Source organism: Amblyomma maculatum, chromosome 4 (genome assembly GCF_055883805.1).
Source record: "Amblyomma maculatum isolate TAMU_Amacu chromosome 4, ASM5588380v1, whole genome shotgun sequence".
Classification (NCBI taxonomy): Eukaryota; Metazoa; Arthropoda; class Arachnida; order Ixodida; family Ixodidae; genus Amblyomma; species Amblyomma maculatum.
This window is the reverse complement of record NC_139347.1, coordinates 108,131,415-108,141,116: the sequence shown is the minus strand read 5'-3', so window position 1 is coordinate 108,141,116 and position 9,702 is coordinate 108,131,415.

The window sequence follows — 9,702 nt, the reverse complement described above, 5'->3', positions numbered from 1 at the left end:
TGTCCAAGCAGAAGTGCCTCTATACTCTTCTAAAATGCATTATGCCATATACACGCTGTTAGGGTGCAGTTCTTTATCATTTTTAAATTCAGCACGACCGGTAGAAGGCAGTACTTCGTTTTTTTGCCACGATCGTCGGGAACGCTTGCTGCTTTCGCAGAAATCGTTTTGAGTGCAGGTAAGCCTGCTTAATTGTAACTTTTGATGCCGTAGGCTTAATTGTTGCGTTTTTCAGAAAAACCGTTGTGGTGGCTGCTGGCGCTAAGCTAAAAATCAGGAGCATGCCTTTGGCAGTTGTTTATTGGCAGGTGATATGTATGGGCACTGCTTTTTCGGCGGGTTGTGTACCCACGGTCCAGGGGCGGTTCCCGTCCCCCCCCCCCCCCAAAAAAAAAAAAATTATCTGTTCAGGAAAAATAAAGTATACAGGAGTCAAGTTTTTGAACGCAGCAATGGACGCAACCCTATATGCTGCATCTATTCTCTCTGGTCCTGTCTGTTGCGCTGCAACTATGAAAGTAGAGATGCTCAAGAAAGAGAAAGAGTAAATATTCATTGTGGTGTCAGATAGTGCAATTATTCAAATATCGCGCAAGGTACATAGATGTTTCGTAAATATAGTCAGGTCAGCTACGCTTCACTGAGTTAAAAAAATCGCGTGTTTTAAGTTGTGAAGCAAAATTTTTTAACCTGGCCTCTCTCAAAGTCAATTAAAATTCTTAGTTTTTCCCTCCGATGGCCATTTACTTGCTCTCCCACTCCGACATACAGTACAAAGCTAGCCCCTATGGATTTACGTTTTTTTTTTTTTTCTGTGATTACTGATGTGCCCACGATGCAGCAGTTACGTTGTTCTGGTGGACCTGTTACTAAAAGCGGAGAATAACGGGGGTCTTCCGGAAGGTTATTTTTACATCTGTTTTATATGCAGCTAGCGTCTCAATGGAAGGCATTTGATACCACGCTTGTAGAGAAATCGCTACAAACACACACCATACTGAATCGTAGCTGGAAACATTGATTGTGGGAGCGGAAAGTGCCACTACAAACGTTTTCACCTAGGTCATCATCAGGTATAGTAATTTTACCTTCAGCCGTAGGAGCGTCGAGGATGTGTGGTGACGTCATATTACTCGACACTGCACAGCTGGTATACGGCTGCGCCGCCGCCCATGAAGTGCTGTCCACCGAAATCCTATCTCGTTAGCTATGGCCTGAGATGAATCACGTGACTTGCCGCTCAATAAAAGACCATCGATCCGATATTCTTTTCCATGCACATCGTAGCTAGCGCAACTGTATATACACGGTCATAAATTCGGCACTGTGGCTTAGTTATCTTTCGAGCGCTTGATTTGATGGGCTGTTAATTTTCAACAACAGTTGTTATTGTGATTTATTCTGGCATTTATGCGCTTTTTCTTGTGGAAACAAAACAGGAACCTAAGACTCTCGGCTTAGAGCTGCGGGGAAGTGTAGAGGTCTGAATTGCGGAATCCCTGCGGCTTGCCGAACTTACATAACATTGTAGCTTTGTGAATTGTCCCTCTTGGGTTTTGTTGGCGCCATGAGAGTGAACCGGTCAAGGTTAAGCAACGTAAAATTTTTTCTCTAATTACGAGAAAATGCGAAGCATGAAATGCGGAGTTAGTCAAAGCGGGCACCTTGGAAGTGTATATTCGGACAGCGTAACACGCGTGGGTTTTGTTTTGTTTTTTCGCAGGCCGACTGTTGTCTCCGGATCTCAAACTAAACCTCTCGCTAGCAGCAGTGTTTTCTGGCAAGGTCAGGCTGTGGAAGTCAGAGCGTTTCTTATAATTGAATTTTTCGATACAGACCCGTAAGTAGTATTCGACAGATTAGAATAATGTAATGGGGTTACCAAGCAAAGTAACCGTTAAAGTTTATTGCATAGAGACAAAATTGGAAAACAATGGCATAGACAAAAACCGATTATATGAAAATAGTAGGAGTACCTTTACAAATGCATTTAGAGTTTATTATGCACGTTGCTGTTATAAACCTGCGTGCCTTTATAGTTTTTCAACGCTGTCAATTTTATGACAAGTTCTGCAGACTAATTGATCACTCCATAATTTTGCCTGTACACTCCTCTACATATATAAAAGCTGGCAGTCTGGCGGTGGCATATGCAACATTTCACGCACGAAGCTCAAGTTAGTGCTGAGAGAAAGGGGAAGGAAGGCAAAGGTGCAAATTCGGAATTACCGCGTTACGTGCTATGCGGTGAACGCAATCGTTAAGCAGCTGCATACTTCCCGAATCCGCTTAGCACCTTACCAGGCAGAAGAAAACAGAGGCTGCTCTCGTCGTCGATGGCTGGTCATTGTCGTTCAAACAAGCGTAACCACTTAGCGCACTATAGCTCTTTGGCCGAGCCTACACAAAGCGAAAATCTTCCCACTCCTCCCAGACCTCCAACCCTCTCAGTTTGCCTCTGATTACCTAATTTCTCCATAGTTTGGCTTTTCGCGCACCGCCGCAGTTGATTATATCATATGCGTCACGCCCTCTGGTATTGCCGCAGGGAGTTGATCACGCAACTGAGGCTTGCAGCTCTATATGTCGTGGAAGAAGGCATATCTTCCTACAGGTTTGTGGAACCCTTTCTCTCATCTGACTAGCTTTTGTTCCATAGGAACGATGCGTGTTCCGCCGAGCAGTATGCAATGCTCCGAGCATGCCACGTCTGCCATCGCAATTGGCTTCACTCGCTCAAGGCGAAAACAAGCAGGTCTTCGTCCTTTTCGATAGCGCAAGGCGCTATCTGGGTGAAGCAATGCCTCTGCACGGTATCTGTTGTCTTTATTCCCAGTCTAAATAGTTCTGCCAGTTTCTTTTCCCGCCCGTCTAAGAACATTGACCTTTCAGAGGACGATATTGCGTACAACAAACTTCCCACTCGTCGACAGTATGAGACTGGCTGTTTAGCAAGCAAACTTGCCCTTGTATTGCTCTTGTGTTCTTTGTAGTCCTTTTTGACGAGTAGAACTCCAGGCGTTTTTGTACGTCGTAAAGCTTGACTATCAGGACGACATGCCAATGAAGGGCGTTATTTGTTAGGAATGAATCGCCTGGGGCTTTCCTCCGAAGTGAGCGGTGCCTAAGAGGCACCCATAAACAAGGCTCAAGCTGGATGGAAGTTTCGCAACAGAAGCTGAACCTGTTTTCCATTTCGCCATATTTCTACCGAAGCATTCATGGGGGCTCTTCATTCGATAAGAATTGTTGGCTACACTCTAAACCTCACAGAGGCGAGACCAGCGGGTCTCATTCACGTTTAGGAAATAATGCCTGCGCAACAAGATTGTCGTAATGCTGAAATCACTTCTGACTGAAGCGTCGAAGTTTACACCGGATTAAATGGCAATTTTCGGTTGGAAAGTTAAAAACATTTCTTTCAATTCTTTTCGTTGTAACTCTTAGACTCCATGGATATGCACTGAATAATAAGGGAGGCAGCGCTATTCATTTTGGCGGCATTCTGATCATATGGTACGAACAAGAACATTCCAATTTTACTGACCGCTATATTGATTCGTATAAGCAAATAATATTGCCGCAAACAATTAAAATCTTTATTTCTACTTTTTCTGGCAGCCGCCAACATGCGGCCTTATCACTCTAATTCTGGCTCACAGATCAATTCTGTAGTCTTTGTTTTCTCCATGCTCGTTCTCGCGAGACGCCACTTTATCAGTTTCTTTGTCGTGCAAGATGAGCCGAGATGTCTCGAAGATTCCGCCACTCGCCTATCTTTCCTCAATGTTATAGCTTGCCCTAGCCACCGTTTGCGACATTATCTAGATGTTTCCTTGCCAAATTTAAATGGAGCATTTGTCGCTGTGAAGACATTGGTAATTCACGACCAGCAAGCATGGTTGCTGTAATCGCCGCTGCCGTGTTGCTCAGTTATTCTTAATATATTTATAAGAGTATCCTACAATATTTTGCAGTTGCCTCCCAATTATTGAAAAACGCTTTGTTTTCGTTTACTGTGGAAAATATTGCTTAAATTTTGTGAGGGATGGACAAACATCAGAAGCAAAGTTAGTCTACGCATCTGATGCTTGGACCGTTTATATCAATAATTCGGTTAACAAATGTTTTGCGAAATTCCGCAGGTTCCTCAAGGCGATTTAAAATCTCTGAACATAAGTCTTCTACGGCAGCTTTAGATAATCGTTGTGAGAGCATTAAAAATATTAACACAAAGCTTTTGCCACGGATCAAAAGCAATGAGATTTCTAATCTCATATCTGAATGAAGTTGTCTCATTATGACCCGCAGATATGTTTCTCAGGAAGCGATCTCCAAGAATGCTGGATTTTGAAACTTTGGAGGAAGACGGTTATTGAGGGCGGCTCGTTTTGTTGCCCAGGATGTTATGAGGACTAGAGTTAGAGCGGCGCTGAAAAAACATTTAGCGGAAAATAAGGCTTCCACTTTCCTGATCGCTTCATGCGATTATGGGTGGCGCCTGGATGGCCTTATTCACCTGAAATATGGTTCACTACGTAAGAGCGGATAGTCGATCGAGCTACACCTCCTAATTACAGAAGGGGGATGGTAGGGCGAGGGGTGGGAGTATCTCAACTGTTGTTTAGGGCAGTGCTCAATCCCATCTACCAAACTTCAGAGGAGCGCACGCCTGCGCTTTTTCAAACCCCTTCTTCCTTTCCAACTGGCGTTTTTTACCTAAGCCATCGTCATCACCAAAAGGAGCGCTACTCATCCAAAATGCGTCTTTTTTTTTCTTTTTTGGCTCTTATGCATAAAGTAAGCCCTTTTTTTATTTTCAGCTTTTGTCGCAAGGAGTTACCGAAAGAGAAAGGAGGTTGCCAAGGGTTTTGAGCAGACCAACCAAGCGAAAAAAATTTTTTTTTTTTTGTGGTTTGTGGTGTTTAACGTCCCAAAGCAACTCAGGCTATGAGAGATGCCGTAGTGGAGGACTCCGGAAATTTTGACCACTTGGGGTTCTTTAACGTGCACTGATATAGTACACCAGAAAAGTGCGAACATTTACTGAATCAGCCGTAATGAGAAATAAATGGCTCTTCTGCGTTGTGGAAAATACTGATAACTGAAGTAAGATCACAGTTCTTGGTATGAGGGACTACAGAACGTTCATCGAATCTTCTCACACTCACCAAGAGAAACAAGGTCGGTCACCGGAAATAACGCTTGACTTGAATTCAACTAATAAATGCTTAAAAATTACTCCTGAGAGCCCTAACAAGACTTTCATTTGGCTCCCGGAAGACAGGACTCTGTGTGGAATGTGTTCTACATTGTAAAGATTAGCCTAAATCATCCCTGATTATGCTTTGTCAAACTATCACCACAAATAGTGTCCCTAGGATGGCTTCGCGAAACTGACATAAAAACATAACCTAATTATGGCCATAAGTCTTTAGAATGCTGGGTCATATTCACCAAAATAGTTCAGTCTAGCTATAAGACCGCACTTTCTTCTTATTTGCCACCAATGGAAATTGTCAAATTTTGGAATTAGGTATTAGGAATTTTTAATATGTCATTATGACGTGATGAGGCAGGAAAGGTGTAGTCGTCAAATGATAACCAGTGGAAAAAAAAGCGTAAATAGTACAAGATGTTATTTTCTTTAACACCTCTCCGCAGTCCAGAATGAACGTTATCTGCCGTGTAGTTTGTCAGTCACACGCCATTAGGTGCAGCAGATTCGAGGAATTTGTCAAAAATCCTTGCCGTCACAAGCTCCGACTTACCGTGCTTTCGCAATACCGTCAGCGCCCTTCTATATGATAGAAGCAAATGCAAAAGAGCTGAAAAATTTAACTAAGGCTTTAGATTTGAATCAGCGTACTTTATTGTCCTCATTGGGTATACATTCAAGGTTACCAGTGCAAGAGGTAGTTTTTTTTTTTTTTTTTTTTTTGCTCCTTTAAGGTTCCATATGCAACGAGAATTCCAATTTCTATACCCATCTGGCCACCTCTTTAATGTGGCTGGCGTGCAGGTGTTCGCTTTGTTGTTTTAAAGCAACATCTTTATTGTTCTTCCTTTTTTCTGTTACATTCGAAGAACGCGTCTGTCATTAGCTGATAAAAACTGAGATTTGATGAAATATTTCAGATTTTATAATATTTGTTTCTTGACTGCCGGCGTGAAATAGTAAGGTTGAGGCCAAAGCATTGCGTTTGCAGCAGTGCAGTAGGATTCAAGCATCATTTTTTTACAACACAGAAAACAATGAAATGCTGCTGTAAACAATTAAATATTTGCAAGGAAGTTGACGACACTTTTGCCTTTAGCAGCAAGGTTTTCTTTCTCAAGCCAACACTTTAGTTACAAAGTTGGCACACTGAAGAAATTGAACGCTACTCTTGGCCCTTGCCGCGGTCGCTCTGTATATATAGGTAATGTCGTTCCTGGTGACGCCGGTTCAATCACTGAGGGGGGGAGGGGGGCATGTTTCAAAGGTTAGCCAGATGCGAAGCGTACTCGTATATTAGGATATCAGTGCACGTTGAAGAACCTCATCTGATCAAAATATCCGGAACCCTCCACTACATCGTTCCTTATAGACGAAGGTCCTCTATGCCATTAAAAGCTGGAAGCCAAACTCTTTCTTACTGTCCCGTTAATGTTCTTTTGTCAATAAATATTCGGCCATTTACCTTTGGTATTGGTATTTTCTAACTTTTTATTTTCTCTTGTCCGATACTGCTATTCTGAATTCACAGCGAACACCTTTATGCCTGTACTTCCAAGCAAATAAGTTTTAGTAAAAGTGTGATAATGATCCCTTGCGACACTGACTGCCTTAAGATATATTTTTAGGTCGTCGAAGATATCTTAGTTGCATGGCATTATTTTATTACTCTACTTAAGATCTCAAATGGGCAGTCACCGTGCATATAAAGTTAAATGAGGTATATATTTTAACTAAGGTTCCTCTCCTAACGAGTACAGTGCAGTAGTAAAATTATGAAGCAATAAATTAAAAGCGGTAGTGGAAAAAGATATCACTCGAAGTCACAAAAGGTTCTCCTGTAACTATACTACTTTTGTCATCTGAACCGTATAATGGTTAAGTTATATGGTGGCCATGTTTCCAGGATAACAATTTTGACATGTAGCGATGACAGCTTTCCCTGTGGTTATTCTGTCCCCGTTTGGATCAAAGAGGGCAGACAAAACATGATTGAAAATAAATAAGAAAAAAAAGCATAAAGAGTCCACGTGTGCACTGCTTGCCGAATTCTCCTCAGTCTAAGCTAGCGATCCTTGGGCACATTTGGGCAAAATGCGTATGTTTATGACGTGTTTACCTAGTTTAAATGAAGATGCCGTGCGCATGAAACTTCATGAAGATGATATCCACAGCATGGTGCGAGAGTGTGTTGCAGTTGAACTTAATAAAAAATAAAGTGTTTACTGCCCAACGCAAGATTATGTTGCAGTCCTACAGGAGGCGTACCAACTGTTGTTCTATTGCGGTGAGGGCCTGGCTGTACTATACCAGCAGTCGACCACACCTCGGGTGATTGACGACTGTAGAAAATGAAAAGTGTTCCCTGTCATATGATAATGTTATCAGGCTTGCAAAGCATGTGAAAACGCTAAAGGGTTGTTCGCCATGCTTATCTTCATGTCAGAGGAATCCAAGAAATTTTTGTGAATTCTATTCATCATATAATTGATGTGTTAAAAATTGCATCTTCTTTACCTGAGTTTTTCAATCTATTTGAAAGTGATCACTTTGAAAGTTCTATAAATAGGGATGTTCGCGTAAACTGGCTCAATTTTACACAATCGACCAGACTGTGTTGGTTGTGAGATAAATGCAAAAACGACAGTTGAAAGAGCTTCTATAGTACAGCACTTGGATGCTTGGGAAAGTAAAGCTTGTTGTTTAGTTCTGCCGAGGGTTGGAAATTCTACGACGGCACAATTTGTCTTTATTATAATTTTCATTCTGACATGCCCTGCCGACAAATACTCGCCACGCAATTAATAAGCAAAGAGATTATTCCGCATTAGTGTTAAGTAGAACTATCGTCTATAATGGTTCCTGTCATTTATTAGGAAACGTTTAAACACACAGTGTCATTCGCCTGTGTTCTCCCATTCAAATCTGCAATGGGTACTGTTTGCAGAAATAAGTAAATATGTGTTACTGTTACCAAGGAGCACATGAACGGTGAGGCGAATAAAATGCATGCTAGAGTAAAATACCACTCTGAAGACACGTCACGATACAGGCTACTAATTGATGACACATAGACGAGTTTAAATAAATCTCTCCTACTAATACCAAATGCATAGAAGAACTGCGTTGTGAGATAAACCGAACTGCATGAAAGCCAGATCAAAATGCTCCGCAATGTTCGCTCGAAAGAGCATTTGAGTACGAGGGTCATGTGCCATGCCGCGTGCCTATCCTGGTTGTTTTAAGATTTCCGGCGCGCCCCCGAATAACAATTTCTAGCTTGCAAAATATTTCAAGCGAGTATTAACCTCAGAATATTTTGTGAAAGCAACCTTGATTGCTATAGAATGTCAGTCGATCTATTATAAATTTCTTTAAACATTAACAGCGTGCCTGCAGCCATGAAATTAGGAGACGCCTGCTTCTGGGAAAGAGAGCAATGGTTAGCCTTGACCGCCTAGTAAAGAGCAGAGACATTAGTCTGCCAACCAAGATCCGTATAACCCGTGCTATGGTCTTTCCAGTTGTGATGTATGGATGCGAGAGTTGGACTGTGAAAAAGGCTGACCGCCGAAGAATTGACGCGTTTTAATTGTGATGCTGGCGAAGACTCTTAAGAGTTCCTTGGACTGCCAGAAGATCAAATCAGTCGATATTGTCGACCATAAACCCTGACTGCTCATTGGAGGGTCAAATTCTAAATTTAAAGCTCAGCTACTTTGGTCATCTGATGAGAAGAGAGGAGTCGCTGGAGAAAGATTTGATGTTTGGAAAGGTTGAGGGCCGCCGGAGAAGGGGTAGGCAGCGAACGCGATGGTTAGATGGCATTCTCGAGGCATTGCAGATGAAGCTATGTGATGTTGAGAAGATAGTGAGAGACCGGAAAGCGTGGCGTGACATGGTCCATAGGGTCACGAAGAGTCGGACACGACTGAACGCCTGAACTGAACTGAACAGCGTGCCTAGCTACAATAGATAGGTCAGGACGACAAAAACGCTTATTATGAAGGTTTGAAGCATTCAGTATTGTTTCTGAGTTATTCACTGCAGGTTTGCTAAAAAAACTCTTAAATATCACTACGACAGCACACTGTATTGCCTGGAATACTGGGCTTTGATTTTGGACGGGACTCTGCCATGATTGTGCTAGGCTAGCGATGTTTGAAACTTTTATATCCTAACATTTTCTTCTGGACTTTGTTGACGACAGCGCGGCTACAGGCTCAGGCACAGCGGACTGACAAGGAAGTATTCGCTAAACGCCAACCTTCCCAATATCTCTAAGCAGCAAGAAAACCAAGTACAGTCCATTCATGACTATTCATCGCTTTACTGTGGGCTTATGAGTCTGTGTTGTTCGGCCTAAGGGATTTTTCTTCAAAGTATTCGGCGAGATGAGTTGCTTAGGTAAACATTTATTCTGCGCAAACTTTAGGCCATCATCATAAGCATCGTTTTTCATGAAAGAGAAAATTAGATGGAAT